This window comes from Myodes glareolus, chromosome 11, assembly GCF_982192425.1.
Source record: "Myodes glareolus chromosome 11, mMyoGla1.1, whole genome shotgun sequence".
Classification (NCBI taxonomy): domain Eukaryota; kingdom Metazoa; phylum Chordata; class Mammalia; order Rodentia; family Cricetidae; genus Myodes; species Myodes glareolus.
This window is the reverse complement of record NC_142036.1, coordinates 78,408,462-78,426,134: the sequence shown is the minus strand read 5'-3', so window position 1 is coordinate 78,426,134 and position 17,673 is coordinate 78,408,462. Positions and strand designations below refer to the sequence as shown.

The 17,673-nt window shown below is 42.7% G+C and overlaps 1 protein-coding gene across 36 annotated transcripts in view; it reads left to right on the top strand.

Moving 5' to 3' along the window:
• Positions 1–17,673, top strand: part of Nrcam (neuronal cell adhesion molecule) — a 255,166-nt gene that overhangs the window by 79,424 nt on the left and 158,069 nt on the right. The window contains exon 1 of one of the 36 annotated variants that reach the window (XM_085697696.2): positions 5,751–5,790. The exons of the other annotated variants lie outside the window; for them this stretch is intronic. The gene's annotated coding sequence lies outside the window, so the exon portion shown is untranslated. Of the gene's footprint in view, positions 1–5,750; positions 5,791–17,673 lie in introns of those variants that run through there. 36 annotated transcript variants of the gene reach the window in all.

Below are 17,673 nucleotides of genomic sequence, written 5' to 3'. Positions count from 1 at the left end.
GTGTTATAAAGAATATAATTAATTCCTAACATCTATAAAACTCTAAGCCAAGATTTTCAATAAGTATTCTATATTCAGAGCTGAAGAATTTTCACTCTTGATAGGAATAAAGAAGATAGGATTGTCCGCCTGTGCTGAGCAGAAACCCACGCACACTGTCTCTGGCGTCCACAGACACTTTCTCAGATTCTCCCTAACTGATGGCCATGCCACTCCGACTGATGCTTCTGTCATGGCATGGCTCATTCTCTTTGCATGTGGGCTTATTTTGCATTTGGGGCAAGGAACTTGTTTCATCCGCTAAACCCCTGCATTTGGAAAAGCAGCCCATAATAAATTCCAACAAACATTCACTGAACTGAATTTTCCCTTGAATGTGTTGGCACATGTTTATAGTCCCAGACAGTTGGAGATCTGAGACAGAAGGATTGTTCGAGCCCAACAGCTCAAGGGCGACTTGGGCAAGATGGAAAATCATCTCTCTCTCACTTGCTCTCTCTCTCTCTCTCTCTCTCTCTCTCTCTCTCTCTCTCTGTCTCTCATGGCTTGACCTTCAGATTCATTGTCCTCCTACAAATATTTAATATCTTCTCTAATCTGAGTAAATTCAGAAGCAAGCTTTATTTTTTGAGGAATTACTTATTTTTAGGCGTGTGCTTTTCTTGCATGTATGTCACATCCCCACACCCCCCCCCACACACACATACACACACACACATGCTAGATGCCCATAGCCCATGGCCCATGGGGGCAGGTATTGGATACCCTCACACTTGAGTTACAGGTGGTTTTAAACTGCCAGGTGGGAGATGGGAATCAAACCTGGGTCCTCAGACAGAGCAGCAAATTCTCTTAACCACTGACCATCTCTCCAGCCCTAGGTACAAGCTTTATTACGAGACAACACAATGATGTGTTCAGATACCTCATTATTCTCTGCGACCTCTTGCCCCAGGTGCCCCTGCATTGAACATCAGGGCACTTTGTCTCAGATCTTCTTACACAATAATTTGGTCATTGGAATGATACTCTGTACCTAATTATGTAAAACAGACAAAATATGTATTGTTAGTTTTTTCCCACAAAGGTTTGATGATAACTTTTAGTGAATTTGACTGAAGTGTCATTAAGAATATATTCCCTGTAAAGGTGACTTTGAGCATTTTTTGTGTCCTGCCCGGTCATTTGTATGTTTCCTTTGAAGAAATGTCCACTGTCCTGTGTAGGCCTGTTCCAACAGTAAGTTTTCTCCCATGTGCAGACCCTAATGTCTAATCATTGGGATTTTTTTTTTAACCTATGCTTTTGCTTTGTTTTAAATAGCCTTTAAGTAGTATTAGCTTCTGTTAGTAAGAGATCTTTCTGTCTGCTAATATTCTTGGCAAAGCACTGAGCCCGGCTTTGCTTGAAAATAGCTGTGCAGTACTTATCTGCTTCTGTGGTTTGGGTGTTTTGCTTCTCATTTGTGCTAGGCAGCCATGTTTCTGCTTTTCATTGACAGAAAGACATTTTAAAATACATTTGGCTCTGGATGGAGGGATATAGCTCAGTAGTAGAGCTACCATGTATGAAATCCATGGTTCAGTCCCAATACACACACACACACATACACATGTTTGCCAAAAAAAAAAAAATTACTATATTAAAATTCACACTATCCTTGGCAGAGGTTTTACCACTCTGACATCTCCAAGCTATTGGGGTCTTCACTGCAACCCAGGCTTCACTTCTAATGGCCTCTCAGGGCCTCCATACAGAGACTACCCCACTCCCATACCCCACCCCACCCCGCCCCGACTCCTCCTCAACACATGCCTGCCGCTAGCAGTTCTTATTAGCTGTGGAGGAAGAGTTCACAGTGCCTTTATTGGTGTATCTGTAATGACTCTAAACCAACACTGCATGTACCCACTCGGGGTGAACCCCATCCCCCTTGAGTCACACGTGTAGCTTTGATTTGTTGTTGCTTTTTAGGGGCAGGAAATTCCTAAGGCCTTTCTCCTTGCCCTTGTGGCACCCCTACCTTTATTCCAAAACGGATGAGGCCTGCCCTTAATCTTTTTGTCTCGTTCAGCACAAGCTTTGACTCCAACGCTAAATTTCCTGATGCTCCTTTCCTCTTCAAGATGTCCATTTATATTTCTTCTGCCCTGCTTGCTCCTTTTCGTTGTAGAGCGGCACAAGATTGATGATGAATAACCACATGACAGAGCCAATGTTGGGCTATCTTGAAATTCTTTTTCTCTAAGAAATTAGCACATTTAACTTAGTCCTGGTAAATTTTGGGATAAAGGCAAAAATCTTCCACATTCTTTACTGAATTCTCACAGAGATGGTCTCTAGCCCGGTTGCTAATATTATTCCCCTCTGAAATCGCCTACGTGGAGCTTCCATAGCCTGCCTAGCTGTTAGCACCACTGCCTCCCACAATCCTTCTAGGATGCCCCGTTAAGCTCTACTTACAGCATCCAACTACTTTTCAAGTCCAACATTCTAAATTCTTCCTTGTTTCTGCAAACAAGCATGTTCTTGGTCTGTTCCAGCAGTATCTCACTCCCTCATAGCAATGTATGTATTAGTCACTTTTCTAATGCTGTAATAAAACACCCTGACCAAGGCAACTTAAGAAAGAAAGCATTTAATTGGTCTGCAGTTCCTAAGGGTTAGAGCCCGTGATAGTGGAGCATAGGGACGACAGCCCAAAGGGCAGAGGACTCCACATCTCGAATGCAAGCAGGAGTCAGGAGAGCGTGCTGGGAATGATGTGAGTTTTTTACTGGAAGCCCATCCACCATGACACACCCCCAACAAGGCCACACCTTCTAATCCTTGCAAAGAGTTCAACCAACTGGGGACCAAGTATTCAAAGTTATAATCTATGGAGGTCATTATCATTTAAACTACCACACCTACTGCATATTTAAGGACCAGTATGGCTGCCGTGATATTCCCCACGTAAACATACTAAGCGTCCCATCGCATAGTATTTTGGAGGTTTTCAGTCACCTCAGCTCCAGAGGCGAGTTATCCAGCTGTCTTAGTTAGGGTTCCTATGGCTCTGAAGAGACATCATGACCACGGCAACTCTAATAAAGGAAGACATTTAATTGGGGCTGGCTGCAGTTTTAGAGGCTTAGTCCATTATCTTCACGGTGGGAAACATGGTGACAAGCAGGCAGGCATGGTGTTGGAGAGGGAGCTGAGAGCCCTCTATCTTGTACCACAGACAGGCAGCAGCAGAAGAATGTGTACAGCTTAATCATACGAGACCCCAAAGCCTGCCTGTTAAAAAAAAAAAAATCCAAGACAAACTGCTCCACATGCACAAAGAAGTCCAATCAGGCCAAATCAAACCTAAATAAAATGCCCATGTTTTATTAAATACAGCGCTCTCAGGTGGCCGAAAGCATGGCAGGGGGAGACAGAAAATCGGGGAGCACATGCAAAGCCCAGGACCATGTGTTCTTCCTCTGGGCGCCCACTTAAATACCCTGTGGGAGTGGTCCTGTCCCTCCTCTGTGGAGGGGGTCAGGAACTGGCATCCTGGGATTTGGAGTCCAGACCAAGGCAACTCCCAGGCCAACGGGCTGGGATGGATGCCAGAGCCTGGGGTGATGCCCCCAACTTAACACAGCCTCCATAGTGACACACTTGTTAACACAAGGCCATACCTCCTAATAGTGCCCCTCCCTGTGGACCAAGCATTGAAAGACAGGAGTCTATAGGGTGGGGGAGTACAATCCGTTTCAAACTGCCACAGCACCCACTTAGATCCCAGCCTTGATCATTAGTTTTCCTGCTTTCCTGTTTTTGTCCCACTGTCTCTGAAGCATGAAGTTAATGCAGTTTCGTATTAAACAGATCCTTGGCTTTCATAGCATAGGATCTGCTAGTTTTGTGCCAAATGTCAACAACTCCAAGTTTTGTACTGTTAAGCGAGAGTAGCAAGGATCCTCCTATGTCTGCGTCAGCCTGTTATGGGGTTACAAGTGGGTGCCATCATACCTGACTTTTTTTTTTTTTGTAAATTTTATTAAATTATAAAAGTTTCCATTTCCGCCCCCCCTCCCAACACCCTCCCACTCCCCCCACTCCCCCCCTCCTTCCCCTCCATCCCCCAGGGCAGTCAGGGTTTCCTGCCCTGTGGGAAGCTCCAGCTCCCTCCCCCTCCCTCCAGGTCCAGGAAGGCGAGCGTCCAAACAGACTGGATCCCCAAAATCCAGCATATGCAGAGGAAACAGGTCCCAGTGTCATAGTCAATGGCTTTTCAGAAAGACCCCGGGCCAGCCACAGTCAGAGAATCCGGCCAAATTCCGAGAATCTGGCTAGATCACGTCCTCGTTCAGTCCCAGTCCGGCTGGCCCTGGTAAACTCTCATCAGATCCGTTCCCTTGTATCAGTGGGTGATAGCATCCCTCGCAGTACTGATTTCGTTTTTCATGTTCCTCCTCCTTCCGCTGCCCCTCCGGACCTCGGGGGGCTCAATCCGGTGCTCCAATGTGGGCCTCCGACTGCATAGCCGTCCTTCGCCAGAGGAAGGATCTATGGTGATAAGCAAAATATACATCAATCAGTATGGTCATATACCTGACTTTTAAAAGGAGGCTTGAGCCATCAAACTCAGTCCTCACGCTTGCATGGCAAACGTTTGTGAACTGAGCTATCTCAGCAGCTTCAAGAGCACTTTTATAGTACCAGGATCTCTTGAACTTGTGAAAACTGCATATCATCTTCTTCAGGACAGCCCTAGAGACATGTATGTTTGTGTGCTCTTGGTTCTGTGACACCTATATTGCCCCCTGGCTGTCCATGGGGCCTTTATCCCACGGATCACAGCTTGTCGCTTTGAGGAAGGGCACCTTGGTTGTCCTTTGTTTATAAGGAAATCGAGTGGCATTAGATGGTCTAGGGTGACTGTAACTCAGTGCGTCTGTCTTCCTCCAAAGGATATCTCCTGTGTGCATCTCAACAACAGAAACAAAGGGCTGTGACCAACATCTTCTCTGTGGTTTAAAGCTGCGCTTGTGCAGATAAAACAAGGCTCAAGTCTCTAGTAAACCGGGCCAGAGCTCTTGCTTCAGAGTTTATCACTGCAGGATTCTGAGCCAGTTTCTCATTCACACCACTGAAAGGAGCAGCCTTTCAAGGGATTGCAAGGTTATAAGAGATGCATATAGAGATAGAGAAGGGGGGGGAAGGGGGAGGGAGGAGGGGGGAGGGGAAGCAACACGCCATATTCTTGGTATTTTTTAAGGTTTAAAATGACTTCATTCTTTAATAATATGGTTCTACCTATACTCTGAAATTTTAAGAGGATGCCATAAAAAAAAAAGAAGCAAAGGAAGAGCCCAAACCTCTTGACACCCCCTCCCCTACTGAACAAACGAAGGAGCAGATTGCTGATGAAGGACTGAAACCACAAACAGCTGATTTCTCTCAAGAACTATCTAAGGGAATGCAGTTCTAGTTCAGGCTTTCCTTGTTGCACTGTCTTCTGGCCGTCACGCTCAGTTCTTTGGTGGCCCGTAGGCCTAGCCTTCAGCACCTGCTGGTTTGACTAGTCCTCAAAGGCTGCGTACAGCCCGACGGGGAGTCCCTGCTGAAAGAAGTAAAGAGGAGTGGCTCCGGGTTTCCTGGTTTTCCATCTGAGTTTTAAGGGACACAGAAAGTCATTTTCCTGTTCTATCTCACTCAAGTCTCTCGTCTGCAGCAGACCTCCTCCCACCCCCGTCTCCCTGAGGAGTAACATCAGCGCACAGAAACAAGCACATCTTCGGTGGCAGATGTACGGTATGTGCAGAACCTGGCTGGAGAAATACCATTGCCATGACTGCATGCATATATGAATTCTGTAAGGTGTGAAGAAGTCGCGATGAAAGATGGGGTATTTTAAGCCCGGGAGTGTGGGTGTGCTGCCATCTTGGCTGAGCTTAAAATTAACCACAGTCCCAGAGCCGTAACGTGTGTGTCAGTGTGGGAAGACGCATTGCAGAAATAGAGCGAGTGCTGGATTTTGAGCCATTCTGCTTTTGCTGTTACTTTGGAGCACATGAAGATTCTTATTCATTATACTATGAAGAAAATATGCACTGAGTGAGAGATTTGGCTATTGGAAAAATGCTTGTTGCTTGTAGACATAGTACAGCATTACCAATTTGTTCTCCTAGAAAGTTTTTTACTAATCCCATGTTTATTTCGTCATTCTCATCAAAATGTTTTATCTTTGACTTCCATGCTAATTGTTTTGGAAAACAGTGCTTTTACCCACTGGGAGTCTTGAAGCCATTCATAAAACCATTTTCTAATTTATTGGCTGGTTTTACAGCATACCTAAACAGTACATGGTCACCACACTGTTGGGAAATTTATGTGTTAAGTTGCCCTTGTGAAAGTACGACCTGGAACCAAGTTCCTTCCGTTTTATCCACAACTATCTTCCTTTTGGAGAGCCCTTTGGTTTCTTGTGCTGTTTGTTCTGTTTCTCACTTGTTTGGCTTTTGTTTCTTTCTGGTTTGAAGAATCTGTTCTGTAGCATGTCTGTTAGATCAGCTGGCCCTCGGCACAGCAATGAACACACAATCACTAAAACAGATGGAGAACTTTGATTTTCAGAGAGAAAAGGATTCCATAGCAACATGGGAGTGAACTGAAATCTTCATCTGTTCACATTTACTGTGCTCCCTGCTGTTACAATCCAAACATACATACACATACGTGTGATCTGGAGAGGAACATTGAAACACTTGGTGTTCGTCTGTTCCCTCAAACTCTTTTCTCTTCTTGAATGGGAATATTTTTAAACTGTTGGGGGGGGGAGCAAGCGAGAGAGAGAGAGAGAGAGAGAGAGAGAGAGAGAGAGAGAGAGAAAGGGAGAGGATTTAGCAAGTCAGATAGCTTTTTTTTTCTTTTTTAAAAAAAAGTCCTCGTGTTATAAGTTAAATCACATTTTAAAATATTTGCCCAGACTTCTGTGACTAGAAACTCCCTTTCCAGGCTATGTTCAGCCATTGTGAGGGGCAAGTAACATTGTCGTCCCACAAGGCCTAGGCACTGGCAGGAAGCACCAGTTCTAAATATACCTCTGTGGGATCTAGGCAGAACATCAAAAACCTGTGCGGATCAAGATAAAAATAATCACCCTGCTAGCCCCCTCTCTCTGGAAAAGAGGCAGACTCAAATGAGTGTGCTTTTGCCAAGCTGTAGAAGAGGGTCAATTCAAAAATCAGAATGTTTCAAAAATCCAAAACTTTATGAACATTGGCACAACCCAAGAGAGAAATGCCACAAATTCTTGCACAAAATAGTTGAAGAAGAAGAAGAAAAAAACCCTGAGAAGTTACCTTTAGTTTAATTGTGTAAAGAGGTGTTGTCTAGTCCTCCAAACTGAAACACTGCCTCCCAGAGGGAGACTTAGAATACCCAGGAGGCTCATGAAATTTGCAAGACTTAGGGAGCTCAGGAGGCTTCAAAACTCACAGGACTCCCTCCGGGATTTTAAAGATGCAAGGTGAATAATCCTCAGGAAGAAGAGGCTCTCTGGTGGAGAGAGCCAAGGGATGCATCTTTTATTAGCTGTCAGAGGGGTTGAGGTGGGAGTCCCCAGGAGCCCATAGGCAGCCCCTCGTCCATGCTTACCTGTGTGACTTCAGTAAAATCATTGGTGGAGTCATCTCACCAGTTGTCGGTGCACTATCTGGGATGAATAGGTGTGTGCTCATGTCTCCCTGGAAAGGTCATGCATCAGGTATATGTAAAACAACAGTTTTTTGTTTTGAACTGAATTCCATTGTTCAAGATGTATATTCAATGTTCCAAAAGGCCAAAAACAAGTCTGAAATTTGAACTACTCTGGCATTTCAGAGAAGGTACACTTCATCTATACAGGACTAGGTATCACTGTAGTGATACCTAGGCATGAGAAGAGCAATACTCCTGTTTGTCCCGGGAAAACATAGGAGACCACAGGTAACCCAGAGACCACATGCTCATTCTCTGGGAGGCAGTTTAAATAGCCTGTGGTCTTGATCTTCCCTGGGGAGGGGTTACCGTTTGTTGGGCTTTCTTGACCCTCCCTGTGGAGGGGTCACTGTTTGGTGGGCTTTTTCGGAGGTGGAGTTAGAACTGAGGCAACTCCCAGGGGAGAAAGCTTATGCCAGGAGCTAGGGTGAAGCCCCCAGCTAAACATTCCAGACTTTTTGTATAAATGGATGCCAAGGAGCTGACCCAACATTCCTGACTTTCTTTGGATAAGGGGGTGCCAACTCAAGTCTGGCTACTTCCTGCAGGCATGGGGCAACATGGGAGAGGGGAGAGCTGAGAGTTGGTGGGCTCACGCTCAGCGAGAGGTGTGGCTGGAGCAGCATCCAGTTTACTGTCATCCTGGAGACCTCAGGCAGCTGTTCCTTGAGGGAGATAAGAAGGCAGGTGGCTAGGAGAAAAAAATATATTGTTATCATTGGCCCTATGAATGGGGCTACCCATGGGAAGAGACATTAACTGCCAGAAAGAATGGGACAGAGAAGTGTCCTGGTTGTACAGATGAGGCTCGAGTGTATAAGTGAGACCCAAGAATGGATAAAACCAGATTTTAGTTTTACGGGTCCTTGAACCAAAAGAATTGGTACCAGTGGTGAATTCCCAGGAGCTGGTGCAGGTGTTGGTACTGTCTGGATGGCCCTTTGTTAAGTTGGTCTTGACCCAGACAGCAGGAGTGACCTATAAAATATGCTTTAAAAATGGGTGGGGTTTAAAATACACTCTGGAGACTGTTAGTTTTTACCAGATCAATTTTTTTTTTTTTTGATAAAGCAGCACAACTTTTTAGGAAGCTGCAGGTCTCTGTAAGACAACTGGAACATGAACATTTTAGAAGACAATTAAAGGGAATTGAGAACTAGGAATTTTAAAGACACACCTGAAACCTGTTAGTCCTAGACTATGAAGCCTATTAAAGAGGCACACCTGTCTGCGTTTTAGCAGGAAATTTAACAAATGAGATAATGAGCTACCAGTACCTTAAGTTATGAAATGCTGTTAGACAGATCTGAGAGGGATAAATGAGTAGAAATGAGACAGCTTTTTAGCTACACAGGCCATCCCAAGTCTCTCCTAGTCCTTGGAGAACACCAGCCTTAGCAGTTGTGCTTGCTGTTCGCTGCTGAGTAAAATAGGCCCAAAGATTTTCCTGTGGGGGGGGGAAGACTTAGTTACCTGTCTTGGCAGGATGAAAAGATTGATTCCCTGGGTGTAGCACTCAGGGAGCTGAGGAGGTGGAAGAGGCTACTCTTTGCTGTACAGGTGGCCCTGTCATACCCAAAGGCAAGCCTCGAAATCTTTTTAAAATATAAAGAATGCATACACATGGCATGGTGGCCACTTGTTCAGGTTGCCTTTTATTGCAGTGATAAACACCATGAGCAAAAACAACTTGGAGGAGAAAGGGTTTATAGTATCGTACACTTCCACATCTATTCCTTAGCTGAGGGAAGACACAGTAGGAACTCAAGTCATGAACCTGGAAGCAGAAACTGCAATTAGAAACTGATTGCAGCTTTGTGGGTTCCTCCTCCTGGCTTCCTTAGTCTGCTTTCTTATACACCCTCAGGACTACCTGCTGAGGAGTGGTGCCGCCCACTGTGGTCTGGAACCTTGTACACAATGTGTCAACCAAGTACATTCTCTGTAGACTTCCCTATAGACAATCCAAAGGAGATATTTCTTCAACTGGATTTCCTCTTTAACTTTTTTTAGATTACTAGCTTGTGCCAAGTGGACCAGTGAAAACTTACCAACACACTACTGCAAATACAGATCTTAAACACTTGACTAAGAAATCTGAGTCTGGTTCTTCAATTGTAAAGAGGCTTCTCTTACCCTCTCCTAATACCTTTGGAGGAAATCACCACACAAGTTTACATTTGAGAAGGAGGTACCACTCTCTAAAGGGTATGACATCTAGATAAATTATTTTAAATTCTGCCTAGACTTATACTTAGGATTTTAATCTAATTATACTTCTTTTTTACTTCTTAAATTGTTCTAATTTGGATTGTTGAGAGTTATTTCACTTGGCTCTTACATAACTTTGACATAATCTCATCATGGTGTTTTGGGGGTTGTTTGTTCAGCATATCCTTCCTTTCTAGAACTACAAGATGCCCTAGGCTCATCCAGTATATTTTCTGCCCTAGTGATAAAATCAATTATGGTTTCAAGGGTCTTGAGTTCATTTTGTTGGAGAATAGTATTAGAAACTAAAAATCTGGTCACTATTTTTAGAATTTTTTCCTTCCAACAGAACTAAATTTATATCTATTTCTATATATCTATATCTCTATCTATCTATCTATCTATCTATAAAAGTGTGTCATTAACTATGGATTTACATGACCTATAAATATTCCTATCTGTAACTGTTATAATTTGAACCCAAAATATCCCCGCTTGAAAGTTCCCATGTTGAAACCTTGCTTCTGAGTGGATGGTACTCTTAAAAGCTGATGGAAAATTTAGAAAGTGGGATTGGTTTGGAGAAAGTAGGTCGTTGGAGATGTGCTCTCCAAGGGGATATTGGGACTCTGTCCTGCTCTTTTCTCTCTTTGCTTCCTGATCACCCTGAGAAGAACAGCATCCCTCTGATGCATGCTTCCTTCGTGATGTCCTACCCCACTCTGGGGCTAGAAGCAACCAAGGGACCATGAACTGAAACCATGAGCCAAGGTAAGCCACCGCCATTGCAGTAATGGAAAGCTAACGAGATAACTGTGTCAGTGTTAGACTAAATGTGAATTAATACTAAAGTTTTTAATTCTAATCTATGAGCATATAGATTACCCCAGCTTCTTCCCCATCTTTATCTGTAAATACTGGTTTTCTCACTAGTGAGAAATCTGGCTCTCTCTGCCCATTATCTATTTCCTTAATTGTCCAGTTGTGTGATGCAGGTAGAGAAGAATCAGTATTCATTCTACTTTTATTTCTCACATGACAAATACCCAGACAAAAACAACCTGGAAATGAATAAGGTTTATTTGGTTTACAATAGCAAATTATAATTCATCATTTGGGAAGGCAAGACAGGAACCCAAGGAGATAGTTACATCACATTACACTCCAAAGGGGAGAAAGAATATACACATCCTTACCAGCTCTCAGCTTTCAGTCAACTTACTTCTCTCTTGTACTGTTCAGGACTCCTTGCCTAGGGAATTGTACCACTCATAATAGACTGGGTCTTCCTACCTCAATTGCATTAATTGATAATCAAGAAAATCCCTTACAGACATACCCACAGACCCTCTTCCGTATTGATTCTAGGTTGTATTAGGTCGACAATTAAAACTAACTAGCATAGTCCTGTTAGCCCACATCTCTGTAGTATATTGAAATGCTTGCATGCTGTTTGTTCTGATTTCTTCCACTTCCAGTGTTGCATAAGGACAGCACCTGTTTCTTTTCCCACATTACTGAGATTGCTTAAACATCTGAAATACAAGTAGACTGGTTTTTTTCTCTCTATAATTTTGCATTTTGAGAATGTCATATTATATAGATATCCTCTGCCATCTGGTTTCCTTAACTTAGCAATATTCATTTAGGATGTATCTGCATCTGAGAACTGAAAGTTCAAGGGTAGGCTGGGACACTGAGTGAGACGCCGTCTGAAAGACAACAGCAAAACAAAATAACAAAAAAGAAAAGAAAAAAGAAAAACAAAAGAAAAGACTATCAATGGCTTGATAGCTCTGTTTTAAACAAATCAGCAGAATAAAATCCCATTATGAATGTGATGTGTTTTGTTTAATTTCCCTATTGTTATTCTCTGAATGTTGATGTCCTCAAAAGTTCGTATGTTCAAATCCTAAACTCCAGGGTGATGGTGTGGGGAGGTGGTGCCTTTGAGAAGTCATGAAGACAGAGCCCTCATGAATGAGACCAATCCCCTTATAAAATAGATTCCCAGAATATCCTCTGCTCTTGGGTCACACTAAGTTACTGAAAAGACTGCTGGGTATGAACAAGAAGGCTGCTTCTCACCAGATACCTTGGACAGCAGCACTTTGATATGTTATTGCCCAGCTTCTCAGATTATAAGGAGTAAGTTTTTGTGTTATTTTGTGATAGCATCTATAAGGTGTTAAGAGAGTGTGCTGGCTAGTTTTATATCAACTTGTCACAAGCTAAAGTCACCTGAGAGAAAGGTACCTCTATTTAAATAATGACTAAATAAGATCAGTCTGTAGGCAAGCCTATAGGGCAGTTTTTAAATTAGTGATTGATGGGGGAGGACCCAACCCGTTGGGGGTAGTCCCATCTCTGGGCTGGTGGTTCTGGGTGCTATAAGAAATAGGCTGTGCAAGCGAAGAGGAGTAATCCAGTGAGCAGCACTTCTCAGTGTCTGCATTACCTCCAGCCTCCAGGTTCTTGTCCCATGTAAATTCCTCCCTTGGTTTCCCTCAATGAACTGTGATCTGGGATGTGTAAGCAAAACAGGCCTTTTCCTCTCCAAGTTGCTTACTTTGATCATGGTGTCTTATCACAGCACTAGAAAATGTAACTAAGACAGACATTTCCTGAAGGATAGCTGGGTTCCTTCAACATTGGGATAATTGTGAGTAAAGCTTCTACAAGCATTGGTGTGCAGGATTTAATGGTAACCATGTTTTCACTCACTTGAATAAATACCTGGGAGTCATTTGTTTGCATGGCATATTAGTCAATGCTTTCCAGAAAAACGCAGAATTGTATATTTAGAAATTTATTACAAAGGGTTGGCTTATGAAGGCTGACATCTCCCAAGACCTGTAACAAGCTTTGAGCTGGATCCAGGGAAACTGATTTGTTTTCAGTATTCATGTGGATGCCTGAAAACCAGGAGAGCTGGCGATGTACCTTCATTCTAAAAGCCGATAGTCTTAAAACCCAGAAGGAGCACCTTCCTCCCCTCTACCAACATACAAATTCCCATGTCCCAAATCCCAATTCAAAGGCTGTCAGGAAGAATTTTTTCCGTCCTGAAGGTATTGGAGGGGGTCAGTATGATCATCTTCTATGTTCACTTCTGGGTTTCAACTGGTCAGTGAAGTTTGCCACATTACAGTAGACTGGACTGTCTTCAACTAACTTGTGACCAAATACCTGGGCATTGTATTTGTTCAAATATTGGTTCAAGTAAATACATGAGGTCAACTGTCACACACAACAAGAATATGTTTAAGATTGTAAGAGACTGCCGTATGACGGCATCTTCACCAACATTTCGTATTGTCAGGTGTTTTTGGAGTTGGACATTTTAATAGATATATGTAAGTCTCTTACTGTTGTTTAGCCTCGAAATTCCCAAATAATGAGTGATACTGATTATCTTTCTACAAGCTTAATTTCCTCTTTTTATGAAGTCAGAACTTTTGCCAAATATATGACTTACACTTTTCTTATTCTGTGGGCTGCCTTTTTCACCTTCTTTCTCCCCTCTTATTTATTGCTGAAGGAATGCCAATCCGCTCAGGTAAATTACCTTGGGTTCAGTCAGCTCGCTTGGAGTGCATCGTCTCATCCCATTACACTTGAACAGCTGCCGAGATTTTGGTTCCTCCAAGGCCTCTCATTCTCCGTTCAGTTGTTCTGATTTGTAACCTTCCACCTTTTAAAGAATTATTTTAATCTAATCACTTTACATATTTCTATAGCTCTCTCTACCTGAAATGAACTTCTGAGATTAATTTTACATCTCCAGAATCTTCTATATGTTATAGATTAATATTTCAAAGAACGGTTGAATCATATATTTTTTCCCTTTTTAATATACGTAAAACATGGAAGAAATCCAAAAACATGTTGAGCAAAGGAAGCCAAACTCCTGACATACTGTGTGATTGCATTTTTATAAAGTTAAAAAATAGAAAACCAGTCTTTGAGAGCAAAATTCAGAACACTGTCTCTGCTGTAGGATGGAAGTGGACGTTCAAATGAACGTATGGGTAAAAGAAAGGAAATACTCCTTATCTGGCTAACGGGTACCTGGGTGCAGGCATTTGTCACAGCCATCCCACAGGACACTGAGCACTTCTTCATTTCCTTCTTTAGAATTATATTTTTAAAATTATTTTATTATTTTGTGTGAGAGTGTTTTGCCTGTATGTGTGTCTGTGTAAGACATGCATGCCTGGTACCCAAGGAGGTGGAGAGCCACCATATGGATGCTGGGCATTGAACCTAGGTCTCTTTTCAAGAACAACAAGTACTCTTAGCCCGTGAGCCAACTCTAAGCCCCCATAGAACTATAAGTTTTTAAGAGTGAAAAATAAAAAAGAAAAAAGTTTTGGCTTCTATTGTCATCACCTCCAGCTTCTTGTCACCACAGACTTTGAAAACCTGACTCTTCTGAATAGGGATGAAGGAGGAGTGGATTGCAGGTTGGGGCAAACAGGAGATGGGAGGGAGATACTGGGAGGAGAGGAGAAAGGAAGAACTGAGGCCATGGTGTAAAATAAATAAATAAATAAATCCGCACGTCTCTTCGGAAGGCCATGATCCTACCATCTCCCATCTGTAGTGACCATGCATCAGGATCCTTCCTTACGTTCTGTATCGGAAGCGACGTCTTTCAGTGCCTCTAATATAATCTATAGCCTGTATCCTACTTAGAATGCTGGAATAAAGGTGCAATGAGCAAGGCTAAACATGTCAGCAGATGAGGATACCATTGAAGGCTTTCAGCGAAGTCCCAAGCTTATAAATACACCTATGAGAAACTGAACAACATGACCGACTCTCTCATGACTTCAAAGCATTTTGTTTTCTGTTGTTGGGGCGTTTGTTTTGCTTCTTAGTCTTTTAAGTCTTTTTTAATTTTTCATTAGAGCCCTACAACTGCTTGGAGAGGTGGGATGATGTCCTCTCGTCATCTGGAAGAATTCCCTACCGGGACTTCTGGCCCATTGATGTACCTAGAGGCAGTGCTAGGTTTGTTTCCTAATAGTGTTAACAAACTCTCCCGGACAGAAGGGAAGGACTTACACAGTGTTCAGAGAGTCAACTGAAGCTGAAGCTGAATTCAAACATCAACAGTCAGACAGCTGTGGAACAAGAAAGTCGGGATCAGCTTGAGAGAGGACAGCTTTCGGGAGGGACTGGGGTGCATAATGCCAACTAGATGTCACCTGACATTGGAAAGCGTCTGTGAAATGCAGCTGAGCACCTGCATTTCTCCACCCTCCCCTTTAAAGAGGAAATCCATTGCATAGGAATGCTGGGACTGTGTAGGAATTTTTTACACCCCTAGAAAACGTAGCCAAAGACTGCTGGGGAAGATGTTTGTGATTTTTAGCACTGGCTTATTGAACTTTGTATGGTTTTATTTTTGTTTTCTGAGAGTCTGCAATGGATGACAGGAATTACCTGCTTTTCTCACCTTCTACATCCTTTTCAAGAGGGTGGGAAACCCAGACAACCTATGCAGTAAAGCTTAATTTTTTTTCCACTCCTCAGATAGCCCTCCCCCCAGCAGAGAAAGGTCTAACCAGGGAAATTGGAATGTTTTGTTCAAAATTTCAGATAATTGCTGTGGTAGACTGAATAAAAATGGCTCCATAGGCCCATAGGGAGCAGCACTATTAGGAACTATGTCTTGTTGGAGTATTTGTGGCTTTGTTGGAGGAAGGGAGTCATTGGAAGTGGGCTTTGAGGTCTCAGATGATCAAGTCAGGCCCAGTGTCTCTCTCTGCTGCCTGCAGATTTGGATGTAGAACTCTCAGCTACCTCTCCAGCACCGTGTCTACTTGTATTCTGCTATGCTTCCCCCATGACAATTACGAACTAAACCTCTGAACTGTAAGCTAGCCTAACCTAAATGTTTCCTTATAAGAGTTGCTGTGGCCATGGTGTCTATTTATTGCAATAGAAACCCTAACTAAGATAACTGCTTAGGTCAGAATCTATAGGTGTATTCATTCAATAGAGGAAGTGCACTTATTGCAGGCAGACGGGAGAAGAGGTTCAAGTCCCTTCCAACCTCACAATAGTATCTAAGGTAAACAAAGATTTCTAAGTCCAAATGAAGGGAGACGAGAGCTTCCATTTCGACAAAATGTGCCCCACTGAAAGAAAGTAAAGGCACAAAATTACAACAGAGTTCTGACTGGTTTCATTTTGTGACCCTAGATTCAAGCAATACATCATTCTGTGGAAGGAAGAGTGTGTTCCAATAGGCTGTGGAGAAAAGGGCAAAGAGGTTGGAAGAAGGTAAAATAAGTCAGAAAGATATTTTCCTTGTTAAGTGGAGGCAGAGAATCAGAGGAATTGAAAAATAACAAATTTATTCAACATCATTATGACTTTGGCTTATTCAGAGACTCACCAGTCTGTCGTAAATAAATTTTAACAAAGAAGAGGTTTTATTCAGCAGATATAGGCACCAGGGATACAATCAAGATGCTGAGTCTCTGAGACTTCTGCACAGGGCTATCTTCCAGAGTTTGGATCAGAAGCCATATCCTAGCAAAGGGAAACTTCAGATAGCTCTTAATCTGAGGGAAAAGTCTCACACACATGTTGTTCCAAACATGTCTCTTTATTCCTCTATTTCTATACTAATTAGCCTGTCCTACTTCTAATTACTCCTAGCTTCTTCTCCTCTAGCCTAAAAATTTCTTCTTACAGGAGCCTTGAAGTGATAAAAAAAATTACAAGAGTTGCTTCTCATGGTCAAAAGTATATTCCCAGGGTAAGCCATAAGGAGCTGATCCATTGCCATGGCAACATAAGGTTCCACGGTTACAGGAATAAGACTGTGGCTAGATTTGGGGGGGCACAGTGTCCAGTGACTGACTTTGAAACATAGGTCTATTGTCAGCAGACTGGTAAGCAAAGAATTAGCATGCTTTTCTTAGGGTGCTTTGTGTAGCAATCTAGGTTGGACATCTGTGACTCTGACCTTGTGTATAGCTGTTAAAGTTTTAAACTTATGATCTATTTACAAAAAGCCTTTAGTCTAGTTTGAACTTGTTCTGAGGTAAAAATGAACTAATTGTGTGTACTGGGGAGGCTGCTTGTTTGTTTCCGGCTTCTCAGCCCCAAAATAACCACACAGAAACTGTATTAATTAAATCACTGCTTGGCCTATTAGCTCTAGCTTCTTATTGGTTAGCTCTTACATCTTAATTTAACCCATTTCTATTAAACTGTGCATTGCCCTGTGGCTATGGCTTACCAGCAAGATTCCAGCTCATCTGTTCGTTGTGGTGGCTACACGGTATCTTCTGATTCTGCCTTCTTTCAGTTAAAACCATTTGCCTCTCAGCTAGGCAGTGGTGGTGCACACCTTTAATTCCAGCACTCGGGAAGCAGAGGCAGAAGGATCTCAGAGTTTGAGGCCAGCCTGGGCTCCAGAGCAAGTTCCAGCATAGCCAGGGCTACACAGAGAAACTCTGTCTCTAAAAAACAAACAAAACTATAAGACCTTTTGCCTCTCATTTTCTTGCCATGATACCTTAGTCTTTCTTTACTTTATAACAGAATATCACATACTGGGTGGTTTATACGCAGAGTGTTTTATTTACAAGATCCAAGTGTCATCAACTTTAGTATCTGGGGAAGGCCCTCTTCCTAGTTTACACATGACTGTTTTCTAAATGTATCCTCACATGGCAGAGAGAGTGGAGGTAAAGCAGGAAT